The sequence below is a fragment of the Euphorbia lathyris genome, chromosome 1, assembly GCF_963576675.1.
Source record: "Euphorbia lathyris chromosome 1, ddEupLath1.1, whole genome shotgun sequence".
In the NCBI taxonomy this organism is placed as follows: domain Eukaryota; kingdom Viridiplantae; phylum Streptophyta; class Magnoliopsida; order Malpighiales; family Euphorbiaceae; genus Euphorbia; species Euphorbia lathyris.
Genome location: NC_088910.1, coordinates 109,584,098 through 109,601,412, shown reverse-complemented (window position 1 = coordinate 109,601,412; position 17,315 = coordinate 109,584,098). Strand labels below are relative to the sequence as shown.

The following is a 17,315-nucleotide window of genomic DNA, read 5'->3' as shown; positions in this document are numbered from 1 at the left end:
ATTAAAGATGAAGCTGGAGTAAGGAGCGAGTTCCTTAAAATGAAGGTACGCAGAGCGTGCCTAATTCTACGTCCCGCGTGGATTGGTCTCTGAACTTTCTCCGGATCATTTCTTCTTTCACGCGGAGCGTGTTTTCCCTATACGCGGTGCGTGCCTAATCCAAGCCCCACGTAGATGACCTCCTGGACTTTTCTCCGGATCAAACCTTCAAGTACGCGGAGCATGCTATAAACTACGCGGAGCGTGCCTGAGCTGTTGTGTGGCACTGTTTTGGCCTCCTAACTTGCTTGTTGCTCGTGCTTGGTTCTTCCTCCAACTTCCCTGGTCCGGACCCGGTCCTAAAGAGAGATTCCCGGCATCATTATTTTATCAATTTATGTAGTCAGTTGAATTAATTTTAACCAAATCAATAAATTATTTCATATAGATTGATTAATTTAACTCATTTGTGGATCTTTTACGGACTATTGATATAGATGCAAGGTTTTATTCCTCTTAATTTTCGTATTGTATATTTGTACTTTTTAATGTAATGAAATGATATATGACATTTTTATTAAAAAAATCCAAACCAAAAGCCTAGAAAAACCAGAAAAAACCACAAAAAAGTGAAAAACAGAAAAAATGGAAACAATAGAAAATGATAGAAAAACAACCAAAAAGATGATAAAAAAGTGAAAAAAGGTAAAAAAAAATAGAAAACATTAAAAACAGGTTAAAAAAACATGAAAAAATGTGAAAAACGAGAAAGAAAAACTAGACGTGTTTAACGATCGGAATCCGAACCAATTTAACCGAAAACCAAATAATGATAATAAAAACCGAATCGAAATGAACAGAACTGTTCGATTTTGTTAGGTTCGGTTCTTGGGTTTCAACATTTATTTCTTTAATTAATTAAGATAAATTATAGATGAAATAATAAATTTAAAGTGAAGCTCAAAGACTTATTAGACGTAGATATTATTTTCATATTGTATTTGTACTTTTCTTTCAGCTGTTAGCTAATAGTTGTTGGTGTTGCGGTTGTTGTTAGTTGTTTGCAGTTGCAGTAAGCTGGAGCTGATAGATGTTTGTTATTAGCTATTAAATGATTAGTGTTTGGTAAAATTATATTGAATTGTTGTTGTTTGGATTTAAAATGTCTAATATGGACATGTTTTAAATTAATCAACAAAGAAGTTATAAAAGAGATAAGGTGAAAAAATGCCCATAACGTTTACAACTAGGAACAATTTTACTCTTAACGTCTAAAATGTTGCAATTTTAACGTCAACTAAGAGCAATTTTATCCCTAATGTCGGGATAAACATATATTCACAACATATATATTTATCCAAATAAGTAAACGGGTTTACGGGTTACCTCTTGTCAGGGACGGATCTAGGATTTTTAATTAGTGGGGGCAAATCATATATGCAAAATAGAGATAAGGTGCAAAATACCCATAATGTTTACAGGTAGGATTTTACCCATAACGTTTAAAATAGTACAATTTTATCCTTAACATTGGTAGCTAAAAGCAATTTTACTCCCAACATTGACAAATTGGGTCAATTTGAGAAATTATTCATCAAATTGTCTACTCGGTCATGAATCTTGTCATGTACACTTTAGATGCGCATTAGTAAAAGATCACAAATATATGATTAAACGTGAAAATTTTTTAAATAAAAAAAAATTAAAAATATATTATATTTTGTACGATTTGGACAAAAAAAATTCAAATATTTTCATCGAACTTAAAAATATTAATCTCTAATTCTATTATTAAATAACAAAAAAAATATGATTTTTTAGAATTAACTTAAATACAATTTTGTTGTATAATGAAAAAACAAAATATTTATATTCTACAGAGCAGAAGTAAAATTGCTCTGGCCTGTTTTAAAAATATACTTAAGTAACAAATTGTATATAATCACTTGTGAAGAATAAAAAGCCTTGTAAGCACTAGTTCAAATACTTAATTGACACAATTGAAGAATAGAAAGCCTTGTAAAACTAGTTCAAATACTTCATTCAAATCAATATTTCCTAGTTCAAGATTTTATCCAGTTCACTTGGCAATTAGCAAATTAGTGGTGATTGGTTCTAGAATATTCAAATTTAGGATTTTGACACAGGATTTGAGGGTTTGTTGAAGATGACCACCCATTAAATCATCCACTGGATTAATACTTAGTTTGGGGTAATTTTTATAAAAAATTACCCCACTAGGTCAGGTTGGGAAATATTCCCCTACAAGGGGCTTCATTACGGCCGTAATGAGCATCATGTTGGACAGGAATTCCATTCCTATCCAACCACTTCTATATTTTGGGCAGTGGCGTGAAGCCACTGCCCAAAATACATAGTAATATTTTTTTTAATTTATTATATTATTAAAGTAAAAATAAATATATATATAAATTATTTGTTTTATACAATTTTAATTAAAGTTTAAATTTAGAAATTAGTTTTTAATAAATAATAAATAAATATTTATGATTATAATAGTTAAAATCAGATTTGTCAAATTATTATTAACGGTCATTTTAGATCTTTTTATGTCTAAAATATTTAGTATATTACTAACAATATTTTTTAAAATGCTAAAAAATAAATCTGCTATATATAAATTAATCACAAATTTTTTTAAAATTGTCTAAAAATATTTTATTGTGTTATTACTATATTTCGATGTGGCTAAATAACAGTCAAACAAGTCTTTTCAAATTTTCGGTAGTGCATGGTTAAAATTAATCTTGCTTGAAATTGTTACGGTTAAATTTGCACAATTTCATAAGTTATGGCTAAATCTGAACTTTGCTTGAAACGTGAAAGTTAAATACTTAGTGTATTATTAAAAAAAAATATTTAATACATTAATAACAAAGTAAAATATTTTAGACAGTTTCAAAAAAAATTGTGATTAGTTTATATGTAGCAAGTTTAGTTTTTTGAAACTGTCTAAAATATTTTACTGTATTATTAATATAATTACAAAAAAATGTATGAAATTGCTTCAATTTATCGACAAACTGTTTTGGAAGGTCACAGTCAAACAAGTCTTTTCAAATTTTCGGTAGTGCATAGTTAAAATTGATCTTGTTTGAAATTGTTAGGATTAAATTTGCACAATTTCAAATGTTAGGGATAAGTTTGCACTTCAATTGAAACGTTAAGGTGAAATTTGCACAATTTTATATGTTAGAGCTAAATCTGGACTTTCTTTGAAACGTTAAGGTTAAATATTTAATGTATTATTAATAAAAAAATATTTAGTGCATTAATAACACAGTCAAATATTTTACACAGTAAAAAAAAAATTATGATTAACTTATATGTAGCAGTTTAGTTTTTAACATTTTAATAAAAAAATTGTTAATAATATTTTATACGTAATTGATATTTAATAAAATCTATAATGACAGTTAATAATAATTTGAAATATCGATTTTAATAATTATAATTTATAATAATTTATTAAATACTAATTTTTAAATTTTAAATTTAAATTTTAATCAAAGTTGTATAAAATAAGTAATTTATATATAATTTTCTTTTTATTTTAATAATATACTAATAAATTAAAAAAAAATATTATAGATTTTGGACAGTGGCTTCACGCCACTGCCCAAATATTGAAGAGTAGTTGGACAGGAACATTCCTGTCCAACATGATGCTCATTACGGCGCCATAGGCACCGTAATGAGGAATATATTTATAAATAATGTTTTTTCATTAACTATGGTTGGGAAATAGCCCCTTCTAGGGGAATATTTCCCAACCTGACCTAGTGGGGTAATTTTTTATAAAAATTACCCCCAACAAAAGATTAATCCTCATCCACTTGACAGGCACGACATTTAATAAAAAAAGTTGATGATTCAGAGTTATTATTTTTCTATTTCTTTTTTACTTAATCAAAACGATGTCGTGCCTATTAAGTTGAATGACACCGTTCTTAAAAAGAAATTAAAAATGAAACCTAAATGAGCTTTCTTCAACCTTTGGAAGCAAACCAGACACCAAAAAACAGAAGCATTCCAACGCCAACAATGGGGGCAAACTCCAAAATTCCAAACCATACTACTTGGGGTTTAAAAAAATTCTAGAACTCAGTGGGGACAAGTGCTCCCATTGCTCCCACTGTAGATTCGTCTCTGCCTCTTGTAGTGCAGATCCCGTTCTTGATTTGCAGCGGAAGGATTCAGATCAATTACCTGATCTAGTATCACCGGTCAAGCCTTCAACCACGCCAATAGAATTGGGAGAGGAAGACAATTGGTTCACGAACTAAAGCGACGACGAATCCCAAAGAGAGAGAGGGGGCGGCGGCCAAAAGGAGGAAGCAGGAGAGAAAAATTCTATTTTCTGTGTTTTTGAGATACTGTATCTCTAAAACCTAATTCCTTATTCTCTTCGAATTAGTGTTGGTTGGGGTTTCTATTTATACTGAATAAATAGATAACCTAACCCTAATTCTTATTGGGTTTGGGCCCGTTCCATTTCGGACGGGCCTAATTGGATCTATATCCAATTAATTCCAACATCTCCCACTCGCACGCAATGGAACTTATTCCAAACTTTCTCAATCTCGGCCTCTATCATACTCTTGCAAATAGTTCGTGCGACCGGCAACATCTCCCACTCGTTAGAACATATAGCTGCTCGATTTTCATGTAACAAACTTGGAACTATGTACTCGTTAGAGATATATAGATCTTAGATTTGAACATGGATCGTCGGTGGTGTATGCTTTTATCCTAGACTCCATATCATATCCACTGTAGTCTTCGGATCTCTACAGTACATCTATTTTTTCACAAATATGCACATATGCATACGTGTTTGGACGGTGAAGAATAGAAACACTTAGATATGATTCAAATGGATGTCTTTCCCTCTTAACATTATTCTGTCCATTATAATTTGATTCGCTTATCCAGTCAGGGTCTCTTTGGTTGGTATTATCTCATCAACCTCAAGGTATCCCTTTCCATGGTAGCTACATCAGACTAAACTTCTTAGAATAAGTCCAGGGTCTATAAGGATAAACAATAGTCAAGAAGCGCATCTTCATCACGTGAGTCTCACATTAGGAAAAGGCGAGATCAATCTACTTTTCCATCTCGTGGTCGCTAAAGAACACATGGTACGGGTCATGTGTTATGGTGTTCAATTATTTTTCTGAAGAAGAGCATGTTATTAACACCATACAGAAGTATAGGTCTAGATGTGCCTAAACATCTAACTTTAGTTAATCACTTATGATGATCACTTCTGGCTATGACAGAAGGCTATAAGTTATCGCAAACTTGCCCTTTTAGATTACTTGTTAATCTTTTTCATGTATTTGTAACACATGTTATCTTGCACCGTAATGGAAACACTTTTCCATATCTATAGCAAGACGGCTTCTATCATTGAACAAGCTCTCGAAATTGCTCAAAGACAACCTCATCCTTCATTTATCATCACATTGACGAAATGGGGGAAACTGCTCATGTGAGTGAGCTACATTCTGTCTAAACATGCATTTTGAGTTCATAACAGCAAATATTTACAATTAAATACTCGCACTCGTGTATTGATGAAAATTCATAAAACCTTTATTAATAATTCATGTCTTACAAATAAAACAATGAAGAATGAGAAGTATACTTAGATCCTAAACAATCCTTGGGATCTAACATGTTTAACATAAACATCTCTCTTGACTAGTTTGGTGAGGGGATCTGCCACCATGTCATGAGTAGATATATACTTCACATTAACTTCTTTGCGCGCAATTAAGTCCCTGACAAAATGATACTTAATCTCTATGTGTTTTGATTTGCTGTGGAACCTCTGGTCCTTAGCGAAAGCTATAGCAGATTGACTGTCACTTTTAACTATGACTTGGGTTTGACAATTGGTTACCTTCAAGTTGTTTAGGAACCGATTCAGCCAAACAGCCTCTTGAACTGCTGATGAATACGATACGTATTCAGCTTCCATGGTGGACAGGGCTACACAAGTTTGTTTCTTGCTACTCCAGGAAATCACGCCATTTCCTAGCAAGAACACATAGCCTGACGTGGACTTTCTTTCGTCCAAGTCTCATGCCCAATCAGCATCCATGTATCCTCTCAGATTTAGGTCTTTACCTTGATAGCATAGAGAATAATCTATTGTTCCTTTGAGGTACCTCAGTATCCTCTTCACAGCTGCCTAATGTGCTAGTCCTGGGTTGGACTGATATCTACTCACCATCCCAACGGCATGACAGATATCAGGTCTTGTACACAACATGGCGTACATTAGACTACCTACGACACTTGCATATGGAACTTTTTTCTTTTCGTTTAGATTCTTTGGACACATTTTGGTACTTAGGGTGATGTCCTTAGTCATCGGGCTATCTACAGGCCTACTTCCATGCATACCGAAATGATCAATGACTTTGTTAACATAAGTCTCTTGAGACAGTGCTAATAGTTTCTTTGATCGATCCCTTGAAATCTTAACCCCAAGTATGTATGCGGCTTCGCCCATATCTTTCATTTCAAAACTTGAGTTTAGCCAAGCTTTGATTTGGTTTACAAATTCTATGTCATTTCCTGCTATCAGTATGTCATCTACATACAGAGATAAAATGACAAAATTTCTACCCGACCGTTTCGTGTAGACACAATGGTCCTCTTCAAGCATCTTGAAGCCATTCGAAATCATTTGATTGTGAAAACGAAGGTACCATTGCCTAGAGGACTGTTTAAGGCCATAAATTGACTTTTTCAATTTGTAGACCTTATGCTCAGAGCCTTTTACCATAAAGCCCTCTAGCTATGACATATAGATCTCTTCGCTCAATTCTCCATTGAGAAAAGCAGTCTTAACATCCACCTGATGTAGCTCTAGGTCTAAACTTGCTACAATAGCTAAGATTAGTCTAATAGATGTAAACCTTACAACAGGTGAGAATGTCTCCTCGAAGTCTATTCCTTCCTGTTGTGTATAACCTTTAGCGACAAGGCGAGCTTTGTACCTTTCGATACTATTGTCAGCCCTTCGCTTCACTTTGAGAACCCATCTGCTCCCAACAGCTTTTCTACCCTTTGGCAGATCAACCAGTTCCCAAACATGGTTGGATCTCATAGAATCTAGTTCCTCTTGCATTGCTAAAGTCCATTTGTCTTTTTCCGGAGAAGTGAAAGCTTCTTTAGCATTTCTAGGTTCCGCGTCATCATTTGGAGTTACTAAAAGCGCTATGCCTTCGATACCAAATCTTCGACTATCAACTCTTTGCCTTTTAGTACGGCGCGGTTCCGAGTTTTGATAAACTTCTCTTATGTATTCATCATAACCCAGAATCCTATCTCTTAGACTTTGTCCCAAATTCTCACAAGAATCAGGAATCAAACTCCCACTTAAATAAGGATCTGTCACATTCGAAACGTTTTGAGGTTCAAAACTTTGACCTTGTTCTTGTTCCTGGTAGTGATCGGTATCATTACCTTGATCCTCAAAATTCCTCCCACTCGAATGGAGAGGTCCATTTGAATCTATTTCCTCAAATAGAGTGAGATCAGTGTCAACTTCTCCTAGCTTAGGAAACTCATTCTCTAAGAAGACGACGTCTCGAGATTCAAATTCTGTCACTCGGCCTTCACTATTTTCTCCCACTAGGACATATCCCTTTGATACGTCAGGGTATCTTATAAAGACACACTTTCTACCTCTTGGGTCTAAGTTCCCAAATTTGCTAGAGGTATCATGGGCAAAAATAGTATAACCCCAAGGTCTGAGCATACTCAAATCGGGTTTTCTACCAGTCCACAACTCATAAGGAGTGGAAGTGACAGTCTTGGAGGGCACTCGGTTTAGAACATATGTAGCTGTTAGCAAAGCATCTCCCCAATAGGAAATAGGCAAGTTTGCTTCAACCATCATAGATCGAACCATATCAAGGAGAGTTCTATTTCTCCTCTCAGTAACACCATTTTGTTGCGGAGTGTATGAGATAGACAACTGATGCTCTATCCCTTTCTCATCACACAAAGCTTTGAATTCATCTGAAAGATATTCTCGACCTCGGTCAGTTCTCAAAACTTTGATCTTCTTGTCTAGTTGATTTTCAACAAGGTTCATAAACTTTCTGAAACAACTCAAAGCTTCAGACTTGTGAGACATCAAGTAGATGTGACCATACCTTGTATAGTCATCTATGAAGGTGATAAAGTAGTAGGCCCCATGCCTAGCCCTCACATTCATTGGACCACAGACATCAGAATGAATTAATTGCGGAGGAAATTCTGCCCTAGTATCCTTCCCGAATGGTTTTCTATGCATTTTTCCTTTAAGACATGGTTCGCATGGAGGTAATTCAACTTTTCTTAAACTACCTAGTAAGCCCTCTTTGGCTAAATGATTCATGCGATCTTGGCCAATGTGATTTAACCTAGCATGCCATAAACTAACATATTTATCCACAGAAGAAGAAGTAGTAACAGAAAAATTATTGGGTTCATATAATTCAACATCCAAAATAGTCAAACCATTCAGTACATATCCTGAACCATAGAATTCATTATCCAAACTTAAATGCAAACTGTTATTAGCAAAAAGAAAGGCAAATCCAATTCTTAACAAAGAGTTCACAGAAATAAGGTTTCTCCGAATATTCGGAGCATAAAGAACATCTTGTAGGAGGAGAGTTTGACCGCCACATAGACTCAATCTACATGTGCCAATCCTTCGACTGCAACTCTCGAGATGTCTCCCACATAGATCCATCTTGAACCGACTGGAATTCATCGGAACTCGACAAAGGTCTCTCTTTCCTTCGTCACATGGTCCGTTGCACCTGAATCAACAACCCATAAAGGATCATGTTCAGCTATAAGAACAGTGCTAGATACATTTATTTCACTCACACATGAGTTAGTGTTGTGTATCTTAGGAACTTTGCAATCATTTGCATAATGTCCTTTTTCTTGGCAGTTGAAACATTTCACACGTGAAAGCTTCGGTTTCTTTCTGTTCTTTGTTCTCTTTCCATTTCTATTTTCTGTATTCACAGGCTCTTTGGCTTGCTCTTTTCCCTGGCCATAGAAGCGCTTACGCTTTTGCCTTAGAGGATTGGAATGCCTCCCACTTGAGTGGGCTCCCACATAATGGGCTTCAGCATTGATCTTAATCGATGCCAGGCGATCCTCCTCTAGCTCAAGGCGGCGACAAACAGCATCGAAGGTTTGAATTGCTTCGGTGTGGGTTAGGTGCACCTTCATGTGCTCCCAACTATTTGGCAAAGAGCGGATAACAGCTTGCACTTTTTGCTCATTGGTCAACTGTGTTGGGGTTTAGTGTCCTATAGACAATTGTTCTAGGATACAAACTTAATGTAAATGAATTGTTCTTTATATCATTTGTTTAATGAGATATATGTTTTGTAACTATATAAAGGCAATCCCTTTTAAGCACTAAATAAAGTCTAATAAAAGGAAATCCGTAAGTTTGTTTAAAGTGATTATAAAGTGTTCATACAAGCATGAAGTGAGACAAAACTTTATAGTAAACTGATAAACTTAAAACCACACCAAGTCAAGTGATATGTTTGGGATTGACATATCACTGTTGAGACTTGTATGTAACAATGTCTTCTGTCCGACAAAAAGCTGATCTCATGAGCTTCATATATACAGATATCTGGACAGTTACATAGATCCGATGAAACGTTGTTCATTAGGATTGGGGATCCGATTTGAGATAACGGGATGGGTAAATTCATCCTTGTCACATGTTCATCTCATTGGTATTAATAGGTATAACTAATCCTCAGACTCAAAGGAATGTTAATTGGTCATCCTGAATTACTGAATGTGAAACTTTGATCCTGCTGTCCCACGATCCTTAACAGAGATGACTCTAGGGTGTGAACGACAAATGTTAGGTGTCACAGGAGGTAATGTCAGGGTAGTTATATATTGGATTGAGCATTTATCACTCCCGATTAATGGGAGATACATCCAAGGATCGCTTGTGGAAGATTCGACTTTAAATCTTTGCAAGGTGATAGCTTAAGACTTGAAATGCAGATTTCACTTAACCTATCTATTTGAGTTGACTCGGCCTGTACAAGTAAAACGAACGTCTCGCTATATGTGACTTGACATCATCCATAGTCATAAGATTCAGTTCAAGGATGTAGTTGATAAAGGATCGAATTATACTGTAACTAATACGGAAAGGTTAACGACGGAATCAACCTGTCTTCTTAACGGACTCTGGGGGAATGATTACAGACTTGCCAATAACATACTCAGTACATCATTCCGTTATGCAAAGATTAATTATAATTCTTGAAGAAATTAATTTAATAGTTGCATACGGCCAGAAGTAGTAAGAACCTAATGGATCACACATAAGACTTGGAACCAAAAGAGAGATGGATGTTATTAATTGATGGAAGCCCAATTGAGCCCAGTAAGGCCCATTTAATTAAAGGGGGCCGAAATTTATATATAATTAGTAATTAATTATTTTGATTTTATTAATCCTAATTTGATTAGGAATATGAATTAAATTAATTAAGAGATAATTAAGTTAGGAGTTTTAATTAGATTAATATACTCCTATTATTATCCAATAAGGTTGTTTATTATTATCCTAGATATATTAGATATATAGTAAGATAATAATTAGGAATTCTATTCCGAATGGAATTCCTATTAAGTAACCTATTCCTATCTAACTAGGGTTTAGATACAAGTGATTATATATACCCCCTACTACATAGAATTTCGACTAAGCCTATAGACTCCCCTTTTGTGAATTTCGATTTTTGCAAGATAGAGAGAGAAAAGAATTCGACTCCCCTAGTTCGTGGATAAGAATTCATACGGCTTCCATCGATCGATTAATTTCATCTATCTCCCTTTTTCTTTGATCTTGTGTTGATTAATTAGAGGCAATCTATTTTGGTTGCATCTCATACGGTTGATTCTAACTTAATCTCACAGTGTTTTACTTTGTGCTTGGGAACTCGGAGAAGAGTTGTGGGCACCTCATTAACAACGTTAGATTGTTCATCATAAGGTATTTCTTCTTATCCCTCTTTATATCAAATAACGATTAACGGATCCTATGGTTAAATGGAAATGGGTTAAAATTTTATATTTCCGCTGCTATACCTTAGCCTAATTTCCAACAAACTGATGACCTGCTTCATTCAGCTCACTGATCATATTGGACATTTCTCTTAAATGCTTTTTCATTGTATGATCAGGCCTCTTCTTGTAAGTGTCAAACTTAATTGTCAATGAGCGGAGCCTAGTCAGAGACACACCTCCGAACTTATCCTTCAAGGCATCCCATAGGCCCTTGGCTGACTCAATCTTACAGAATTGCCTAGTGAACTCATCATCCATGGCACTCAGCATGATGATGCGGGCAGTGGAATCCTTTTTCTTCCATGCCGTATAATCTCGGCGAAGCTGAGCAGTTGCACCATCCTCAGGTTCGGCCATAACCATATCCAAGTGAGCAAGCACATCTTGCTCTTCAAGCACATACTTTATTTTTATTGACCAAACCTCATAGTTATTCCCATTTAATTTTCTAGCTGCTGCCATTGATGACTGATCTACAATGGTATTGCACGACTTAGTAAGAAGTTATTAAAGGTTCAATACACGCATTAATTCTCTAGACAACCTATATCTAATCAATCAAATTTTCATTCTAAATTTCGATTCGAAAATGAGACCGAAGTGGCTCAAATTACCCTTTACACTTTAGTATGAGATCCAACTAATTAGATACATTAATGCTTAGAAAATTTGTTACTCACAAGTAACGATTTTGCAACTTATTACAAAAATATGGTTGTTGTAAGGAATTTAGATGACTTTTGATTTATTATTTCGATCTTAATGTTGACTAATCTTAACTACTAAGGTCGAAGATAATCATTAAATCAATAATAACTAATCACTGATCTAATAAATCACAATTAAATGCTCACATAAAATTATTCAAGCTCATCAATTCCAATTCAACATACCAAAAATTATCCAATCAAAATCGAATAATAATTAAATTAGGATGTTATCCAAACATATTTGAATAATCACACCATAAATAAAAAATTATCCAAACATATTTGAATTTTTTTTTATTAAAAAACCATTAGAAAACAAAAATTCCAATAGAAATCCTAACAAAAAATTATAACACTAGAATAATAAACCCAAAAAAAAAAAATTTGTTCCAAAAATTAAATCCACAACCACACCAAAAACAAAAATGGTTCATTTAACCAACATAAAAATCTTCCATCTCTTCCATGTAGGGAATTTCTCCTACACGGAACGGGCGAGGGAAGGAACGAATCACGGATCTCCTTAACATTTCAGGCATCTCCCCGAAAACTCTCTTGTATTGGACAGACCTAAGTTGTCTCCCGGACCCCAGTCTCACTCCATCGTCATTTTAGAGAGTTTATAAAACATTTATAACATATTTAAAATATTTAATATACCCTAATTAAAAGAGATTGTATAAACTGCTCATCCAAAAATTTTGAAAAAAAAATACCCAAAAAATCAGAAAAATTCAGAAACGTGTTTCTGTAAAAACTGGAAAAAAAATTGGTCACGGGAAGAGGCCCCACGTGCCCACACGCGCCTGGCGCGTGTGGAGGGGCCTCTGCCATGTGGCGCACGCTGGTTGGTCTAGCTGGCGCCAGAGCGGCACCGGCTGGCCAACCAGCGCCTGCCGCGTGGCGAGCTAAGGGAGACACGTGTTTTCTCCCCCCTAGGGGGCGTGTGAAGGCCACGCGCCGCCTTCCCGACCGATTCCGACGACGAAAAATATATGAAACCTAGGGTTTTCGGGGTCTCTAGACTCGATGGTGTGGTCGGTTTTTCGATTTGATGAGAGGAACGAAAAATCAGAAAGTAACAGAAACCTAAAACGGGTTTAATTGAGTAAAAAACATTTAAATCGAACCCTAATTCAATTTAATCATGCAATCAATCAATTCCAGTGTATAATCATAAAAATAATAACAATGAATTATTTTTAATCTTTCAAAAAAGATTCAAACGCAAACGGATTCGCGGTAAAGACGGAATACTAGATCCAATGGCTCTGATACCAATGTCTGGATAAGCATATATTCACAACATATATATTTATCTGAATAAGTAAACGGGTTTACGGGTTACCTCTTGTAGCGCAGATCCCGTTCTTGATTTGCAGCGGAAGGATTCGGATCAATCACCCGATCTAGTATCAGCGGTCAAGCCTTCAACCACGACAATAGAATTGGGAGAGGAAGACAATTGGTTCACGAACTAAAGCGACGACGAATCCCAAAGAGAGAGAGGGGGCGGCGGCCAAAAGGGGGAAGCAGGAGAGAAAAATTCTCTTTTCTGTGTTTTTGAGATACTGTATCTCTAAAACCTAATTCCTTATTCTCTTCGAATTAGTGTTGGTTAGGGTTTCTATTTATACTGAATAAATAGATAACCTAACCCTAATTCTTATTGGGTTTGGGATCGTTCCATTTCTGGCGGGCCTAATTGGATCCATATCCAAATAATTCCAACACCTAATATTGGCAAGTTGAGTCAATTTTATACATTATTATAAAACACAATTTTTTTTTTCTTATTCTATACCAATTGCACATATCCACTAGTACAGAAATAGCCTACGGCCATACCTTATTGGCTACGTTTATTTAGAAAACTGTGGCTACAGGTAATTAGAGTCGGTTATTTAAAAAACCGACTCAAATAAATACGTTATTAGGGTCGGTTTTTTAAAAAAACCGACTTTAAATGTGATTTTTAAAAATGGTCGGCGGTTTGGCCGGTCATTGCCTTCGGTTCTTATTGAACCGAGGCCAATGGCCCAATAATCAACCACGGTTTACATTAAACCGAAGCTAATTAGTCAGTAATAGGCGTCGGTTCCCCTTGAACCGACGCCCATTACTGGGTTAATTTGGCACCAATTACTAGATTAATTGGGTCGGTCCAAAAGAAAACCGACGCCAATTCCTCATTAGAGTCGGTTAATTAAATAACCGACTCTAAAGACCCAGTTAAGCATGACATATCGTGCTCCTCCTTTCTTCTACTCTCCTTTTGTGCAACCTAGTAGCTTTCTCTTCCTTCCTCTCCTTAGCTCGGTTTGAAGTTTCATCCACCGGTTTCGTTCGTGTTTCGATTATGGCAGAAGCAAATAAGCTATCACAAATTTTATATCCAGAACCCTAACAAAAATTTCATCTGGCGCCTCTCTACTGCTTACCTAAAACGAAAAGGAAGAATCAGTCCTCGACCTGAGCTCAGATTAGGAGGAGAAATCATTATCTCCAAATCGATAATTGCATTATCAAGTAAGTGTTTATCCCAAAGGTCTTTTTCTTTTGAATCTCTCTATCGTGTTTTGTTTTTTGTTTCGAGGAAATTAGGGAATTAGAATTAATTTGGACTTTTTGAGTTCGCTTCACCTCAGTTACAATCTCGAAATTGTTGATTGAATGGCGTTCTAATGGGAAAACTAGTGTATTTTGAAAATTGCATCGCAATTTAATCTTTCGTTCCTGTTTGATTTTAAACAGGAGTCCGTGCTTCCTAGTTGTTTTAACCAATATCCTGGTCCATCCCTATTTTTAGGGTTAAGGTGAACCACCCCCACTTTCTCCTTTGTAGGATCTCCTTGCCCTACTGGTGACCTTCAATCTACCATTTAATTGTATGACTGGAGTTTCCCGCTTGGCTCCCCCTTCATTGTCGCCGCATTTCACAAAAGTTTTCTTCATTTGAGGTAAGTCATGGAAATTGGGTTCTTCAAATTGATTTAAATGCCTTGCATTCCTAATTATGAAAGCTGAAAGAAGGATACCAATGTTTACCATTGTAGTTTTCGTTATAGAAAACTATAGTTTCTGTCTTTATCTGTAGTATTTATCTATTTTATTTCATTTTGTTTGGCTATGATAACTCGGGGTTATGTGTAATTTAGAGTGTTATTTAGCTTACATGGTACTTGTGTTGATTTGATCGACTAATCTTGCTTTAACTTTATGTCATCTTTCTCTTCCTTTTGTTTTGTTCATTTTTTTTTCATTTATAATTGTGTCAGGAGTTGTTTTCTATTTTAACTTTTTTTTCTCTATGTTTGGGTTGCTTCTTCAGTTAATAGGGAACACACCAATGATATATCTTAACAATGTAGTAAATGATTATCCCTGCTGTGTGGGATTTTGACATTCTTGATGAAGTAATACATGTAAGACAATATTCTTACTCTTCTCTTGGTTTTTATTGGGAAAAAGGCATGCATCATGTTTTGCACTGGAGGTGATGATCACAAAGTCAATCTTTAGGAAATTGGCAGACACATACTTCCTGAATTAACTGGGTGCCAATTGTTTTCTTAGGGCATTAAGTGGATATGCAGATTATTACATTGCTAAGAATAAGTTTGTATTTCTTCTGGTTCATGTGCAAAGTTTGTGTGGCCATACATGCCCTGTTGAAGCTCTAGCTTTTGACTAAGCTGAAGTATGTTGATTGACTTTATTGAGCTACAAGTTCTTAATAGGAAATTCTAAAAGTGTGCTATTTATGATGGTATCAGTCTGACACTAGAAAAAGAAGAAAAAAGATAGACCATGCAGTGAGAAATCATTTAACCATACCTTTGAATCAAGATATCTAAATTTAAGTTCAAAGAGGTGATTTTTTTTTCATGTGGTCTGTGCTTTTATCCTGTGGTTGTGCTTTTTTTTCTGTGGTCTGTGCTTTTGTATACTCCTTTGTTGCAAGCGGAGAAGAATCACGGCCAATTGGAAAGTCAATGGATACTACAAGGCGCAGACTATTAGGCCAGTTCCTTAATTTTTGAAGTTATGCGAAGCAAAAGAGCCCAATTGCGAATGATTCTCTAATTATTAAGGATCCTATTGTAAGTTTTCGATCTACCCCTTCTTTGTTTGTTGAATTTTGTGCAATTGTATTACTAAATTCTGCCAGTCAAACTTTATCACCCGAGGCATGTGAAACTTCCTCTTAAAGTGATATTTCATGATCATCATTTGATAACTTGGACCAAAATTGTGTTGTTATGGTATACAAATTCATGTCTTAATTTGTCATTTTTTTCCTTATGCGATGATGGCTTTGCTTGAAATTTGAGTGATTATATATATATATATATATATATATATATATATATATATATATATATATATATATAGGTGTGAGGGAGAGGAGAGCCTTTCTTAAATTGACAATCGGAAATTGTCCATTGGCTTGGGAAAGGGAATGAGTCCCTCTGAGGAACATAGATTTTTGTCTTCTGTTCTGTTCTGTTCTTTCCTTTATTTATCTTTTGCTCTAGTGCTTGCTTTTAAATCTTGATTGTAAAATTCATCTATCAAACCTTTCTTCCTATTTCTGTCTGTTTAAATTGCCTATTCTCTATCTACATGATAGAAACATTTTTCTTAAATTGATTAACAATCTAGAGAACTTCTTGTCTGTTGTAGTTACTGTTTGCACCATAAATAATTTTTGGCTTTTAATTATTTTTAATATATTAATTGGTCTAACTTACGTCTAAATAGATTTTCCAATAGGGGACACCGGGGGGAAACTATTTTCTAGGATGAACCTCAAAGGGAATCTAAGGTAAATCAAAGGGACATCAGAAGGCCAGTTAATATTTTAACGTGTATTTTTGTGAGCCAATTAGAATGCAGGAAAGTTAGAAAGCGTGAATTTCATCGTGGAAGTCAAAGTGGAGCAGTTATCAAGACGTGGATTGAATGTGGAGAACGTGACTTGTGGAAGCAAGGAGGAAGTTACCCCAACGTCTATTAAATGAAGAAATCACGATGAGAAGAGGGCCAATCAACCAACTCAACAACAACTACCCAAAACTCTAGCAAATTCTCTCTAGACTTCAGCATTTTTGCAATTCTCGATTGTTTCCTTAGATTTAATTTTCAAGTGCAAAGTTCATTCAAGCTTCCAGTACATTTTTATTTTATTTGTTGTTCAACCATTTTCTGTAAGGTCGGTATCATTTTGATAATCGAATCTTAGGAATTTGACGGTCTCTTTATTCCTTACAATCGTTTTGATAATTAGAAGTTAGCAAGCGCACTCAATTTCACTCCATAGTTTAAGAATACTATAATTCTCTGGCACGCCCGCAATTTCCCACGAAAGAGCCAAACAAAAATTGGCACGCCAAGTGGGACCCAATCACAATGCCGCCGAAGAAAAGTGATAAGAGCAACAAAGATCCTGTAGTTGCAAGTTCTGAA

At 35.2% G+C, this 17,315-nt stretch overlaps 1 long non-coding RNA gene across 2 annotated transcripts; it reads left to right on the top strand.

The window, feature by feature from the left end:
• The first annotated feature begins 14,104 nt into the window (after nt 1-14,104).
• On the top strand, nt 14,105-17,104 carry LOC136210579 (uncharacterized). 2 transcript variants are annotated; one of them, XR_010678123.1, is made up of 3 exons: nt 14,105-14,375; nt 14,601-14,806; nt 15,178-17,104. It is a non-coding gene; the product is annotated as an uncharacterized lncRNA (long non-coding RNA). The 2 variants fall into 2 exon arrangements; XR_010678122.1 differs by having other exon boundaries at nt 14,601-17,104.
• Nucleotides 17,105-17,315: the final 211 nt, after the last annotated feature.